Genomic DNA, 16,203 nt, shown 5'->3' with positions numbered 1-16,203 from the left:
CTGAGGGACACAGAATCGTTACTCAGGGACACAGAATTGTTACTCAGGGACACAGAATCATTACTCAGGGACACAGAATTGTTACTCAGGGACACAGAATTGTTACTCAGGGACAGACACAGAATTGTTACTCAGGGACACAGAATTGTTACTCAGGGACACAGAATTGTTACTGAGGGACACAGAATCGTTACTGAGGGACACAGAATTGTTACTCAGGGACACAGAATTGTTACTGAGGGACACAGAATTGTTACTCAGGGACAGACACAGAATTGTTACTCAGGGACACAGAATTGTTACTCAGGGACACAGAATTGTTACTGAGGGACACAGAATCGTTACTGAGGGACACAGAATTGTTACTCAGGGACACAGAATTGTTACTCAGGGACAGACACAGAATTGTTACTCAGGGACACAGAATTGTTACTCAGGGACACAGAATTGTTACTGAGGGACACAGAATCGTTACTCAGGGACACAGAATTGTTACTCAGGGACACAGAATTGTTACTCAGGGACACAGAATTGTTACTCAGGGACAGACACAGAATTGTTACTCAGGGACACAGAATTGTTACTCAGGGACACAGAATTGTTACTGAGGGACACAGAATTGTTACTGAGGGACACAGAATCGTTACTCAGGGACACAGAATTGTTACTCAGGGACAGACACAGAATTGTTACTCAGGGACACAGAATTGTTACTCAGGGACACAGAATTGTTACTCAGGGACACAGAATCGTTACTGAGGGACACAGAATCGTTACTGAGGGACACAGAATTGTTACTCAGGGACACAGAATTGTTACTCAGGGACACAGAATTGTTACTGAGGGACACAGAATCGTTACTGAGGGACACAGAATTGTTACTCAGGGACACAGAATTGTTACTCAGGGACAGACACAGAATCGTTACTCAGGGACACAGAATTGTTACTCAGGGACAGACACAGAATTGTTACTGAGGGACACAGAATCGTTACTGAGGGACACAGAATTGTTACTCAGGGACACAGAATTGTTACTCAGGGACAGACACAGAATTGTTACTCAGGGACACAGAATTGTTACTCAGGGACACAGAATTGTTACTGAGGGACACAGAATCTTTACTCAGGGACACAGAATTGTTACTCAGGGACAGACACAGAATTGTTACTCAGGGACACAGAATTGTTACTCAGGGACACAGAATCGTTACTGAGGGACACAGAATCGTTACTGAGGGACACAGAATTGTTACTCAGGGACACAGAATCGTTACTGAGGGACACAGAATCGTTACTCAGGGACACAGAATTGTTACTCAGGGACACAGAATCGTTACTGAGGGACACAGAATTGTTACTCAGGGACACAGAATCGTTACTCAGGGACACAGAATTGTTACTCAGGGACACAGAATTGTTACTCAGAGACACAGAATTGTTACTGAGGGACAGATAATTGTTACTGAGGGACACAGAATTGTTACTGAGGGACACAGAATTGTTACTCAGGGACACAGAATTGTTACTCAGGGACACAGAATCGTTACTCAGGGACACAGAATCGTTGAATTAAAGAGTATGTCAGACAACACGCAGAGGAGTGGCAGAGGAGGCAATGTTTCAGGAGCGAGCAGACGTGGCAGCAGAGGAAGGGGTCGAGGCAGCACTAGTCGCAGCCAGAGGCCAGTGCTCCCGGTGTCATCCAGCGGTCGTGTCTCCACCGACAACCCTGCCGTCATCGATTGGTTGGCTCGGTCGTCTTCCTCTTCCCAGGTCACCTCTGACACCTACAGCCAACGGTCGGTGGGTACGTCAGACACAACCGTTAGTTGGCATGGCCCGGGAGCAAGCCCACTGAAATCACGTGTCCTCTACCTGCCCCTGTCCTTTGGTGTTCCCTCACCAAGCGAAGTATCGCATGCTGTGGGCTCAGCCCCACTGTACAGTGAGGAAGAGCTAACAGAGGGTGGTCAGGAACGGGGGGAGACATCCGCCTCTTCAGCAGCCAGGCGAAGAAGTACTGGCGAGGAGAGTGGCTCGGTAGCCGGTCTAGAGACAGGTCTGTCTCCTGACCCACACGCAGCCGAGGGGGCTAGTAGTGAGGCGGAGACCCTAATTGATGATGATGAGGCTGATCGCACTTGGCAGCCTCGTCGTCATCAGGCTATTGCTTCCGCATCATCAGGAGAAGAGGGTGCCAGCTTGGCAGCGAGCAAAACAGTCGGTGGGTTGCCTAGGAGGCAGCAGGGTCGCAGCAGTGTCAGTGGAGGCAAACGGCCACGGAGTAGAGCACCAGCTCCACTGCAGCCTACCACCACGGCCAGTAGTGGTGCCGGTGTGCACGGAGGAAGTAGCAGTCAGCCAGTGAGGAGTAGCGGGGGCAAAGTTTCCTACTCGGCGGTGTGGCAATTTTTCGTCAAGCCGCCCGAGGAAGTAAACGTAGCCGTTTATGTCGACTATGTGGCCAGAAAGTCAAGCATGGCCAGGGGGCCCATGTTGGGACTACAGCGTTGCGTCAGCATATGCAGCGTCGCCATTCGGTGGCCTGGGAAAACCGTGATAAAGATACGGCGGTTCTGCCTGCCCCAGCCCCCGCTCCAGGGGTGGGGTGGTAGGAGCAGTGGCAGCTCCACCAGCAGCGGCTGCCTCAGTCTGCAGTCGATGATGAGTAGCTTTCTTCACCAGCGCAACTACTAACCAGCCGCAGCAGCAGCAGCATCAGGTGGACCTGGAGCAGGACCTCAAACAACAGGCTTGGGCCTACTTGGACAGCACCCTGCCAACCGAGGTAGACAATCCCCTTGACTACTGGGCAACAAAACTTGACCTTTGGCCCCAACTAGCTGAATTTGCCCTTGAAAGGCTGTCATGCCCGGCCAGTAGCGTGGCATCGGAGCGCGTGTTTAGTGCGGCAGGAGGTATTGTAACTCCGCGGAGGACACGACTGTCCACCCAAAGTGTGGAGAGACTCACGTTTGTGAAAATGAATCAGGCGTGGAATAGTCTGGATTTCAAACCACCAGTTCCTGACACAACTGACTAAATCCGCCATGAATCATGCCCCAAACATGTTATTATTTTTAACATAGGCCTCTGTATGGCCTTCAATTTAAGCTGCTTACGCTTCGCCACTCTGCCATGGGCCCCTGTACCGCCTCCTCTTGCTGCTGCCAGGTCCAGAGTGTGTCATGGGTCCCTGTACGGCCTCCCATTGCTGCTGTCTCCATCGCCACACTCTGCCATGTGCCACTTTCAGGTCTCCTCACACTGCTGGTGGGTTCCATTTTGTCATAGGGTGCTGGCAGATTACGGGCCTCCCATTGCTGCTGCCAGGCCCGTAATCTGCCATGGGCCCCTGTACCGACTCCTCATGCTGCTGCCAGGCCCGTAATCTGTCATGGGCCCCTGTACCGCCTCCTCATGCTGCTGCCAGGTCCAGAGTGTGTCATGGGTCCCTGTACGGCCTCCCATTGCTGCTGCCAGGCCCGTAATCTGCCATGGGCCCCCGTACCGACTCCTCATGCTGCTGCCAGGCCCGTAATCTGTCATGGGCCCCTGTACCGCCTCCTCATGCTGCTGCCAGGTCCAGAGTGTGTCATGGGTCCCTGTACAGCCTCCCATTGCTGCTGTCTCCATCGCCACACTCTGCCATGTGCCACTTTCAGGTCTCCTCACACTGCTGGTGGGTTCCATTTTGTCATAGGGTGCTGGCAGATTACGGGCCTCCCATTGCTGCTGCCAGGCCCGTAATCTGCCATGGGCCCCCGTACCGACTCCTCATGCTGCTGCCAGGCCCGTAATCTGTCATGGGCCCCTGTACCGCCTCCTCATGCTGCTGCCAGGTCCAGAGTGTGTCATGGGTCCCTGTACGGCCTCCCATTGCTGCTGCCAGGCCCGTAATCTGCCATGGGCCCCCGTACCGACTCCTCATGCTGCTGCCAGGCCCGTAATCTGTCATGGGCCCCTGTACCGCCTCCTCATGCTGCTGCCAGGTCCAGAGTGTGTCATGGGTCCCTGTACGGCCTCCCATTGCTGCTGTCTCCATCGCCACACTCTTCCATGTGCCACTTTCAGGTCTCCTCACACTGCTGGTGGGTTCCATTTTGTCATAGGGTGCTGGCAGATTACGGGCCTCCCATTGCTGCTGCCAGGCCCGTAATCTGCCATGGGCCCCCGTACCGACTCCTCATGCTGCTGCCAGGCCCGTAATCTGTCATGGGCCCCTGTACCGCCTCCTCATGCTGCTGCCAGGTCCAGAGTGTGTCATGGGTCCCTGTACGGCCTCCCATTGCTGCTGCCAGGCCCGTAATCTGCCATGGGCCCCCGTACCGACTCCTCATGCTGCTGCCAGGCCCGTAATCTGTCATGGGCCCCTGTACCGCCTCCTCATGCTGCTGCCAGGTCCAGAGTGTGTCATGGGTCCCTGTACGGCCTCCCATTGCTGCTGTCTCCATCGCCACACTCTGCCATGTGCCACTTTCAGGTCTCCTCACACTGCTGGTGGGTTCCATTTTGTCATAGGGTGCTGGCAGATTACGCGCCTCCCATTGCTGCTGCCAGGCCGTAATCTGCCATGGGCCCCCGTACCGACTCCTCATGCTGCTGCCAGGCCCGTAATCTGTCATGGGCCCCTGTACCGCCTCCTCATGCTGCTGCCAGGTCCAGAGTATGTCATGGGTCCCTGTACGGCCTCCCATTGCTGCTGTCTCCATCGCCACACTCTGCCATGTGCCACTTTCAGGTCTCCTCACACTGCTGGTGGGTTCCATTTTGTCATAGGGTGCTGTATGACCTCCCATTGCTGCTGCCAGGCCCGTAATCTGCCATGGGCCCCCGTACCGACTCCTCATGCTGCTGCCAGGCCCGTAATCTGTCATGGGCCCCTGTACCGCCTCCTCATGCTGCTGCCAGGTCCAGAGTGTGTCATGGGTCCCTGTACGGCCTCCCATTGCTGCTGTCTCCATCGCCACACTCTTCCATGTGCCACTTTCAGGTCTCCTCACACTGCTGGTGGGTTCCATTTTGTCATAGGGTGCTGGCAGATTACGGGCCTCCCATTGCTGCTGCCAGGCCCGTAATCTGCCATGGGCCCCCGTACCGACTCCTCATGCTGCTGCCAGGCCCGTAATCTGTCATGGGCCCCTGTACCGCCTCCTCATGCTGCTGCCAGGTCCAGAGTGTGTCATGGGTCCCTGTACGGCCTCCCATTGCTGCTGCCAGGCCCGTAATCTGCCATGGGCCCCCGTACCGACTCCTCATGCTGCTGCCAGGCCCGTAATCTGTCATGGGCCCCTGTACCGCCTCCTCATGCTGCTGCCAGGTCCAGAGTGTGTCATGGGTCCCTGTACAGCCTCCCATTGCTGCTGTCTCTATCGCCACACTCTGCCATGTGCCACTTTCAGGTCTCCTCACACTGCTGGTGGGTTCCATTTTGTCATAGGGTGCTGGCAGATTACGGGCCTCCCATTGCTGCTGCCAGGCCCGTAATCTGCCATGGGCCCCCGTACCGACTCCTCATGCTGCTGCCAGGCCCGTAATCTGTCATGGGCCCCTGTACCGCCTCCTCATGCTGCTGCCAGGTCCAGAGTGTGTCATGGGTCCCTGTACGGCCTCCCATTGCTGCTGCCAGGCCCGTAATCTGCCATGGGCCCCCGTACCGACTCCTCATGCTGCTGCCAGGCCCGTAATCTGTCATGGGCCCCTGTACCGCCTCCTCATGCTGCTGCCAGGTCCAGAGTGTGTCATGGGTCCCTGTACGGCCTCCCATTGCTGCTGTCTCCATCGCCACACTCTTCCATGTGCCACTTTCAGGTCTCCTCACACTGCTGGTGGGTTCCATTTTGTCATAGGGTGCTGGCAGATTACGGGCCTCCCATTGCTGCTGCCAGGCCCGTAATCTGCCATGGGCCCCCGTACCGACTCCTCATGCTGCTGCCAGGCCCGTAATCTGTCATGGGCCCCTGTACCGCCTCCTCATGCTGCTGCCAGGTCCAGAGTGTGTCATGGGTCCCTGTACGGCCTCCCATTGCTGCTGCCAGGCCCGTAATCTGCCATGGGCCCCCGTACCGACTCCTCATGCTGCTGCCAGGCCCGTAATCTGTCATGGGCCCCTGTACCGCCTCCTCATGCTGCTGCCAGGTCCAGAGTGTGTCATGGGTCCCTGTACGGCCTCCCATTGCTGCTGTCTCCATCGCCACACTCTGCCATGTGCCACTTTCAGGTCTCCTCACACTGCTGGTGGGTTCCATTTTGTCATAGGGTGCTGGCAGATTACGCGCCTCCCATTGCTGCTGCCAGGCCGTAATCTGCCATGGGCCCCCGTACCGACTCCTCATGCTGCTGCCAGGCCCGTAATCTGTCATGGGCCCCTGTACCGCCTCCTCATGCTGCTGCCAGGTCCAGAGTATGTCATGGGTCCCTGTACGGCCTCCCATTGCTGCTGTCTCCATCGCCACACTCTGCCATGTGCCACTTTCAGGTCTCCTCACACTGCTGGTGGGTTCCATTTTGTCATAGGGTGCTGTATGACCTCCCATTGCTGCTGCCAGGCCCGTAATCTGCCATGGGCCCCCGTACCGACTCCTCATGCTGCTGCCAGGCCCGTAATCTGTCATGGGCCCCTGTACCGCCTCCTCATGCTGCTGCCAGGTCCAGAGTGTGTCATGGGTCCCTGTACGGCCTCCCATTGCTGCTGTCTCCATCGCCACACTCTTCCATGTGCCACTTTCAGGTCTCCTCACACTGCTGGTGGGTTCCATTTTGTCATAGGGTGCTGGCAGATTACGGGCCTCCCATTGCTGCTGCCAGGCCCGTAATCTGCCATGGGCCCCCGTACCGACTCCTCATGCTGCTGCCAGGCCCGTAATCTGTCATGGGCCCCTGTACCGCCTCCTCATGCTGCTGCCAGGTCCAGAGTGTGTCATGGGTCCCTGTACGGCCTCCCATTGCTGCTGCCAGGCCCGTAATCTGCCATGGGCCCCCGTACCGACTCCTCATGCTGCTGCCAGGCCCGTAATCTGTCATGGGCCCCTGTACCGCCTCCTCATGCTGCTGCCAGGTCCAGAGTGTGTCATGGGTCCCTGTACGGCCTCCCATTGCTGCTGTCTCCATCGCCACACTCTGCCATGTGCCACTTTCAGGTCTCCTCACACTGCTGGTGGGTTCCATTTTGTCATAGGGTGCTGGCAGATTACGCGCCTCCCATTGCTGCTGCCAGGCCGTAATCTGCCATGGGCCCCCGTACCGACTCCTCATGCTGCTGCCAGGCCCGTAATCTGTCATGGGCCCCTGTACCGCCTCCTCATGCTGCTGCCAGGTCCAGAGTGTGTCATGGGTCCCTGTACGGCCTCCCATTGCTGCTGTCTCCATCGCCACACTCTGCCATGTGCCACTTTCAGGTCTCCTCACACTGCTGGTGGGTTCCATTTTGTCATAGGGTGCTGTATGACCTCCCATTGCTGCTGCCAGGCCCGTAATCTGCCATGGGCCCCCGTACCGACTCCTCATGCTGCTGCCAGGCCCGTAATCTGTCATGGGCCCCTGTACCGCCTCCTCATGCTGCTGCCAGGTCCAGAGTGTGTCATGGGTCCCTGTACGGCCTCCCATTGCTGCTGTCTCCATCGCCACACTCTGCCATGTGCCACTTTCAGGTCTCCTCACACTGCTGGTGGGTTCCATTTTGTCATAGGGTGCTGGCAGATTACGGGCCTCCCATTGCTGCTGCCAGGCCGTAATCTGCCATGGGCCCCCGTACCGACTCCTCATGCTGCTGCCAGGCCCGTAATCTGTCATGGGCCCCTGTACCGCCTCCTCATGCTGCTGCCAGGTCCAGAGTGTGTCATGGGTCCCTGTACGGCCTCCCATTGCTGCTGTCTCCATTGCCACACTCTGCCATGTGCCACTTTCAGGTCTCCTCACACTGCTGGTGGGTTCCATTTTGTCATAGGGTGCTGTATGGCCTCCCATTGCTGCTGCCAGGCCCGTAATCTGCCATGGGCCCCCGTACCGACTCCTCATGCTCCTGCCAGGCCCGTAATCTGTCATGGGCCCCTGTACCGCCTCCTCATGCTGTTGCCAGGTCCAGAGTGTGTCATGGGTCCCTGTACGGCCTCCCATTGCTGCTGTCTCCATCGCCACACTCTGCCATGTGCCACTTTCAGGTCTCCTCACACTGCTGGTGGGTTCCATTTTTTCATAGGGTGCTGTATGGCCTCCCATTGCTGCTGCCTCCACCGCCACACTGTGGCTCCACACTCTGGTTTTGGCCCCGTGACTGCCCAAATGAGTGAAGTGTGCGGTGATTCTAAGATCGACGGCACTCATCTGCATGTCATACTGACTGACAGTATTATTTCTCTTCCCCAGCAGACTCCAAGGGCATTTAAATTAAAGGTACAGTGTTCTGCACTAATATAAAGGCTCTCTGAAGCCTAGAAACACCCTTTTTATAAGTTAAATTCGCAGCGAATATATTCGACTCGAATCGAATTTATTCCACGAATTCGCCGAATCAGCCGAATCGAATTTTTGAATAATTCGCTCATCTCTAATCTTATATATAGTAGTAATTAACTGTGTCTGAGTAGGCCCTAACATACACGTATGTTCAAAACTAGTACTAGGAAACACGTTTTGATAGATAAATAGTGCATTTTATATACAACTATATAGATCAGATGAAAATGAAGGACAAAGGAGGAGGAAGGAGAGGCAGAGAGACTTTATTCCACATGAGGGACAGTCCCTTGAAATCGGACGGTTGGGAGCTATGCCAGTCTTCGGATGGTTTTATTGGCCGGGCCAAGATGACCTGGGAGTTCGTTTATCTGGGCAGATGCAGCTCAGTGTACATTGTGGACAGGCATGGAATAAATTTTAATGCAGGAGAGTATAGTATGTCTTCTCTTCATTAAAAAAAAACCTGTTTTTTTAAAATTGCTGTTCTACTTTAACCGCTTGCCTCCCTGCCACTGTATATATACGTGTGCAGGGCGGCACTCAGGTTCCGGCAGGGGGCGCGCACTCCCGCTGACCCGCGGGTGACACCATTCGATCCCGGAGGGATCAATCATTAGATTTCAGCCAGTGATGTCTGGCTGAAATCAGATGATCGGTCCCTGTCCTATCCTGTCCTGTGTTGACATTTAGACAGGACAGGATATGATGTCATTCTTCTCTGCCTGGACACATTCCGTTCCAGACAGAGAAGAAGAAACAGTAAAAGTGAGTAAAACACTACACAATTACAGTTAGAACACTCTAGGTCACATTTAACCCCCTGATCGCCCCCCCCCCCCCAGTTAACCTCTTCACTGCCCTGTCACCAGTGTCACTGATCAGTGAATCGATTTTTACTGATCACTGTATCAGTGTCGCTGGCGACTTCCGATAGTGTTAGCGCCCCTCCCAGATAGCGCCAGTTTGCCTGCCAGTACACCAGTAATCCCGTTTAACCCCTTAATCCCCCCCCCGTTAACCCCTTCACTGCCCTGTCACCAGTGTCACTGATCAGTGAACCGATTTTTACTGATCACTGTATCAGTGTCGCTGGCGACTTCCGATAGTGTTAGTGCCCCTCCCAGATAGCACCAGATTGCCTGCCAGTACACCAGTAATCCCGTTTAACCCCTTGATCGCCCCCCCCAGTTAACCCCTTCACTGCCCTGTCACCAGTCACTGATCAGTGAATCGATTTTTACTGATCACTGTATCAGTGTCGCTGGCGACTTCCGATAGGGTTAGCGCCCCTCCCAGATAGCGCCAGTTTGCCCGCTAGTACACCAGTAATCCCATTTAACCCCTTAATCTCCCCCCCCAGTTAACCCCTTCACTGCCCTGTCACCAGTGTCACTGATCAGTGAACAGATTTTTACTGATCACTGTATCAGCGTCGCTGGCGACTTCCAATGGTGTTGGCACCCCTCCCAGATAGTGCCAGATTGCCCGCCAGTACACCAGTAATCCCGTTTAACCCCTTGATCACCCCCCCCCCCAGTTAACCCCTTCACTGCCCTGTCACCAGTGTCATTGATTACAGTGAACAGATTTTTACTGATCACTGTATTAGTGTCACTGGTGACTTCCGATAGTGTTAGCGCCCCTCCCATATAGCGCCAGTTTGCCCGCTAATGCACGAGATTTTTTTTACCAAAAACATGTAGCAGAATACATTTTGGCTTAAATTTATGACTAACTTTGAGTTTGCGATATATTTTTTATAGCTGAAAGTAGAAAATATTGTTTTTTTTCAAAGTTTTTGTGTTTTTTTGTTTATAGCGCAAAAAAAAAGCACACAGGTGATAAAATACCACCAAAAGAAAGCTCTATTTGTGTAAAAAAAGGACGTAAATTTCGTTTGGGTACAGCATTGCATGACCGCGCAATTATTATTTGAATTAGTGCAGCGCCAAACAGCAAAAAAAGGCCTGGTCATTAAGGGGGGTAAATCCTCAGGAGCTCAAATGGTTAACCACTTCCCATCATTACATTAATTATCATTTGAATTAGTGCAGCGCTGTATAGCAAAAAAAGGCATAAATTACAGTATCTATACCATAGTTTGTAGACGCTATAACTTTCACACAAAGCAATCAATATACACTTATTGGGATTTTTTTTACCAAAAACATGGAGCAGAATACATTTTGGCTTAAATTTATGACTAACTTTGAGTTTACGATATATTTTTTATAGCTGAAAGTAGAAAATATAGTTATTTTTCAAAATTTTCGTGTTTTTTTGTTTATAGCGCAAAAAATCAAAAGCGCACAGATGTTAAAATACCATCAAATGAAAGCTCTATTTGTGTGAAAAAAAGGACGTAAATTTTGTTTGGGTACAGCATTGCATGACCGCGCAATTATTATTTGAATTAGTGCAGCGCCAAACAGCAAAAAAAGGCCTGGTCATTAAGGGGGGTAAATCCTCAGGAGCTCAAATGGTTAACCACTTCCCATCATTACATTACATTACAGCATTACAGGAGCGGGTGGCCATTTATAAACGTCCACCCAGCTTCCCTGCCTGTGCGGTCCGGTGCCCTCTCTGTCCTCTGTGTGAGGTCCTGATCATGTGATCACTGATTGGCCAATCAGTGATCACAGGAATAGTAGTAAGCAAGATGTCAATTCCTGACATCATTGCTTACTACTAGTGAATTCTGTGGATGATCACAGAGGTCACATGGTACAAGGCTATTCACAACAGCCTTGTATCATGTGACAAGCTGTGACCAATCACAGCTCACACAGTATTTCTCAATGGCTGCAAGAATGCAGCTAGAGAGGAGAAGTTATTGCTTTTACAGCCTTTATGGGTGTAAAAGCAATCAGTGTAAAAAAAATAAAAATCTTCATCACCCACCACAAGTAGTACAGTGTCACTATAGTGACACTGTACTGCTAGGGTGACAGTATGTTAAAAAAAACAAAAAAACACAATAATATAAAAAAATAAAATATAAATGTTAATTTTTTTGTTATAAACTGGGTTTTTTTCTTTTACTAAAAAGATAGCTGAATACATTTTGGCCAAGATTTATGAAGAAAGATTATTTATTTGCAAAATTTTATAAGAAAAACACTTTTTTTTCAAAATGTTTGGACTTTTTCATTTATATAGCAAAAAAATTAAAATCCCAGTGGTGAATAAATATCACCAAAATAAAGTTGTATCTGTCTCAAAAAATACTAAAAAATTGTATGGGTACAGTGTTGCATGACTGCTCAATTGTCATTCAAAGTGTGATAGTGCTGAAAGCTGAAAATTGGCCTGGACAGGAAGGGGGTGAAAGTGTCCGAACTTAAAGTGGTTAAAAAAAACTGTTCACTATTTTTTTTTTTAATTGCTGTTATACTTTAAACTGCTCTAGTACCCCTGGCAGTGTTATAATATATTCCAACTGTCATGTCACTTTTGCTGTTGAGCCAATGAAAGCAGAAAAACAAATGTCTCAAGAGCCCAAGGTCTTATTATTTCATCAAATGACAACAGAAATGCAAGAAGCTCTAACACATTTTGAGTGACAAAAATGCATTTAAATTATACATCAAGAATATATATTAATTTGATAAATACAGGTGAAACTCAAAAAATTAGAATATCGTGCAATACTGTGCTTGATTGGCCAGCAAACTCGCCTGACCTGAACCCCATAGAGAATCTATGGGGCATTGCCAAGAGAAAGATGAGACATGAGACCGAACAATGCAGAAGAGCTGAAGGCCGCTATTGAAGCATTCTGGTCTTCCACAACACCTCAGCAGTGCCACAGGCTGATAGCTTCCATGCCACGCCGCATTGAGGCAGTAATTGCTGCAAAAGGGGCCCAAACCAAGTACTGAGTACATATGCATGCTTATACTTTTCAGAGGTCCAATATTGTTCAATGGGCAATCCTTGTTTTATTGATTGCATGTAATATTCTAATTTTCTGAGATTGTTGCTTTGGGGTTTTCATGAGCTGTAAGCCATAATCATCACAATTATGACAAATCACAGCTTGAACTATCTTGCTTTGCATGTAATGAGTCTATCTCATATATTAGTTTCACCTTTTATGTTGCATTACTGAAATAAATGAACTTTTGCACGATATTCAAATTTTTTGAGTTTCACCTGTATTTGTTCAGTGTGTAAATATGGACAATAAATAAAATGTATAGGGAAATAAAAAAGGGGAGTTATTAAGTCATAACACCAAATAGTAAGTACTGTTTATAAAGTTTATTATTATTCTGTCCTGCCTTTTCAGTATCAGTGAAAGGAAAGCAGAGTCACCCTTTAAATTCACCTAAGGGCTACAAAACTAACCTTCTTCAATCACTGTCAGTTATCTTTATTGGTCCACTTATGGCTGCAGACTGAGTTTGATTGAACTGTTCTTTTTATACAAGTCCAGCTCAGGCAACTTTCTTACCTTCCCTATCCCTGGAGTGCAAAGTCAGTTTAGAACCAGATATACAAGACTATTGCTGTCAGTGGAATGCAAAGCATCAGAGATTCTACCGAGTGGTGCCTGCCACTCACTTTGTGCATTCATTAATTTTGACTTGTATTTCAGACTTACATACATGTCTTATGATGAATGACACAAGTCACAAATATCTTCCACAAATATGCACTAATTTCCTTACAAAAATGTCTTATCTCTATACCCTTCCCACAGTCTTACTGAAGTCGTGCATTTGAAGCCATGACTATTGCACCAGAGATAGGCTTGTCCACTTCCCATTACCACAATGACCGTTCTGTACAAACCCCCCTTTCCCCTTAACCAATTGTACTTACAAAACACATGACACCAATTTTGGAGTAAATGGCCAACATGGCCTTTTATTAACAACACAAATTTAAATACCCCAACCATTCCTTATAACAGAAACCCAAAGAATTGTTGTTGGTCTTCGAAGGCACCCCCAAACAATCCGAAATGCACCTGCGGACAACCATATACACTAGGCCTCCAGCCGCAACCAACCAGCTCGGAGACAACCATACCGTCCGCAGTGCAGCACCACCACCTTCCAGTTAAACCTTGGTTAACTGGGAATGTCCCCGGGCATCCCATACCACCGATGGGTCCCACACCATTGTTGTTTACCTTCCAAATAAGAACCGCCTCCAAAGACCAACAACCGCCCAGGAACCAACATAACCCCCCTTTACCTGGAGGCACCAAAAACAGGGAGGGCGGGAGGGAAGCTCACACTCCTGACTTCCAGCTCAAATGATGCCCCCTCACTGAAACCCCCCACCCTAAGGTGCAGGAAACCCCACCTACTCTCAACCTTCCACCAACCAAATACCCCCACTATCAAAACAAACCCCTTGAATCTGCCTTAACCCTTTCTGTTCCTCCTTCCCCACTCTGGGCCTAGTCACGTATGCCCTGCGTCATTTCTGCTTTCTTTTTTGCTACGGGCATTTCTCTATGGATACTAATTTTTTTTATTTTTTATAATTAAGACAAAGTACAAATGCAGGCTCCGATGGAGAATAGAAATGGAGAAATGATGGAGAAAGAAAATATCATGCATGTATTTTTGTACGCAGGGAGCATTTGTTTTGAGCTATTTCTGTTGTATTTACTTTAAAGAAGTTTCAGATCTGACTTTCCCATTTTAAATGCTTGTTCTTCCATATGTTTATATTGAATTAAATATAGAGATTAGTAGATAAACCACTAAAGGGAGCTCTGCATTTGATTTCTGTTGACACCTGTTGAGATAAGCTATCAGCTACACTGGGAGTGCATTGTTTTTAATATGTCAGTGAACTCAAAGATTTGCATTGTGGTAAGGAGCAGTAAAACAACACTGTTGTGTAATTCTTCAAGCAAAGGCTAAGTATGTAGAGAGCAAATATGGATACCGTGATGTACAAAAATAATAGCAAACTATACTTAAAAAAAAAAAATGACACACACAAAACATTATTTACACTAAGCTGAACTATTTATTATCTATGTCTAAAAATAAATGTTAGATGTCTATTTATTACCTTTTAAGTTCATCTTTCAATAAAAAAATAATAAAGACACTGCAAAATAAAAATGTGTCTATTATTTTTTATTGAAAGGTGAACTTAACAGGTAATAAACAGACATCTAAAATGTTATTATTTTTTGTTGTTGGAGCCTGGAAGCCATTGCACCAGCAGATCTCTGGTGTCATGCCGGACTCCTGCAGACCTGTGTATCTGCTTGCTTGTACCTCATACGGCAAGCCGATATTTACTGACCGGAAGAATCAATGAATTATTACAGTGCGCAAGTGCGCAACAGCAACGTGGTAGTTAATTGAGAACTACAAGCCAAAGCACCGAGGGCGAAGAAGCCAAATGGCGCCCTATATAATGTATAAGCAATATGCGTCAGCAAAAATCTTCCCTCCAAAAAAATTCAAGCACTGTAGGGGGGCTATAGGATTGCAGTATCGGGGCCCCGCCGTAGAGATGCCACTGGCTGTGCAGTGTTTGCTTACCCAAGTTCTTTGCTGGGAGGAGAAGGGGAAGGGTAAACAAACACTGCACAGTGATGATCCGAAAGTCCCAATCCAGGAGAGCTACAGTGGCAGGAGGAGGAGCTGGAGTGGAGAGAGAGCACAACCTGTCCCTCCTCACAGCTCTGTTCTCCTCTCTAGATCTGGCTTGTCTCCTCCAGAGCTAAGCTGACAGGAGTAGTGAAGCTGTCATCACTACTCCTGTCAACGTATAGGTAGGAACTCTCCATGCATGCAGCGCCCCCCCACCTCACATAACACCGTGCCCAGGGCATCCCCCTTCCCGGTAGTATTTTATGTTTTTTTAACCTTTTCTAGCTGGTGGGGACCACCTTACAGGAGGCGTTACATTAGCTTTCTCTAATATTTTCATATTTTACTTTTTGGATATTGAAACAAGATTTTCTGAGTGGATGTTTCTGGTGATAAAGACTTTGTGTTAGTTAGGCATAATGCAAAAATGTATGTGATTATATATAAAATATATAAAAGCTAGACTTTATACACATAAATAAAATACATTTAAATAATAATTTCAGTAATTTTTAGGTTATCTTCTGTGTGAAGACTCTTTTTATTGAGGTACAACATTTAATGGTAATATTTTGGGGTTTCCTGATCTGGTTACTCTCTATGTCTCATAAATACCTGCAAAATGGTTTTGTGGCAACCAGGGATGACTAGCCGCAGGCGGTCATATAATGAGATTCATCATTATGTCAGCACGGAGCAGAAGACAGAGTCAGTGTAGTTCAGAAGGTCTGATGTGGCCTGAGGTGCTGATATCTAATACACATCAAATAATTTTTCTACGTTAGGAAGACAAAAAAATTGCTCAGTTACGTGGAACATCTCAATCAGTCTCTCAGGATGACTTCCTGTAGGGTTAACTTACTGTATCTTTTCTTTTTTTATTTCTTGAAGAGTTAGAAACGAAAAATGTTTTTTATTCAATACCATGGAAAAGAAAGTGAGATGTTCTTATGTTAGGGAAAAGGGAAGGACAATGATGTGCTGGAGTTCTGTTGACCTGAAAGGAACAACTGTGACTGAAACACAAACAGAAACCTACTTCTAAAAACTTGATGTTGATGTTTCACCAGTTATTTTCATGGAAATGATTGATTCTGACTGTTTTGCCTATTTGTAGTAATACTCAGACCAACTTCACTGACAAACTCTGTTGTCTGTTATGAAGACTT

Source organism: Staurois parvus, unplaced genomic scaffold (genome assembly GCF_062004578.1).
Source record: "Staurois parvus isolate SC_StPar_1 unplaced genomic scaffold, SC_StPar_1.0 ptg000903l, whole genome shotgun sequence".
Lineage (NCBI taxonomy): Eukaryota > Metazoa > Chordata > Amphibia > Anura > Ranidae > Staurois > Staurois parvus.
The sequence above is the reverse complement of the archived record's forward strand: the minus strand, read 5'-3'. Positions refer to the sequence as shown.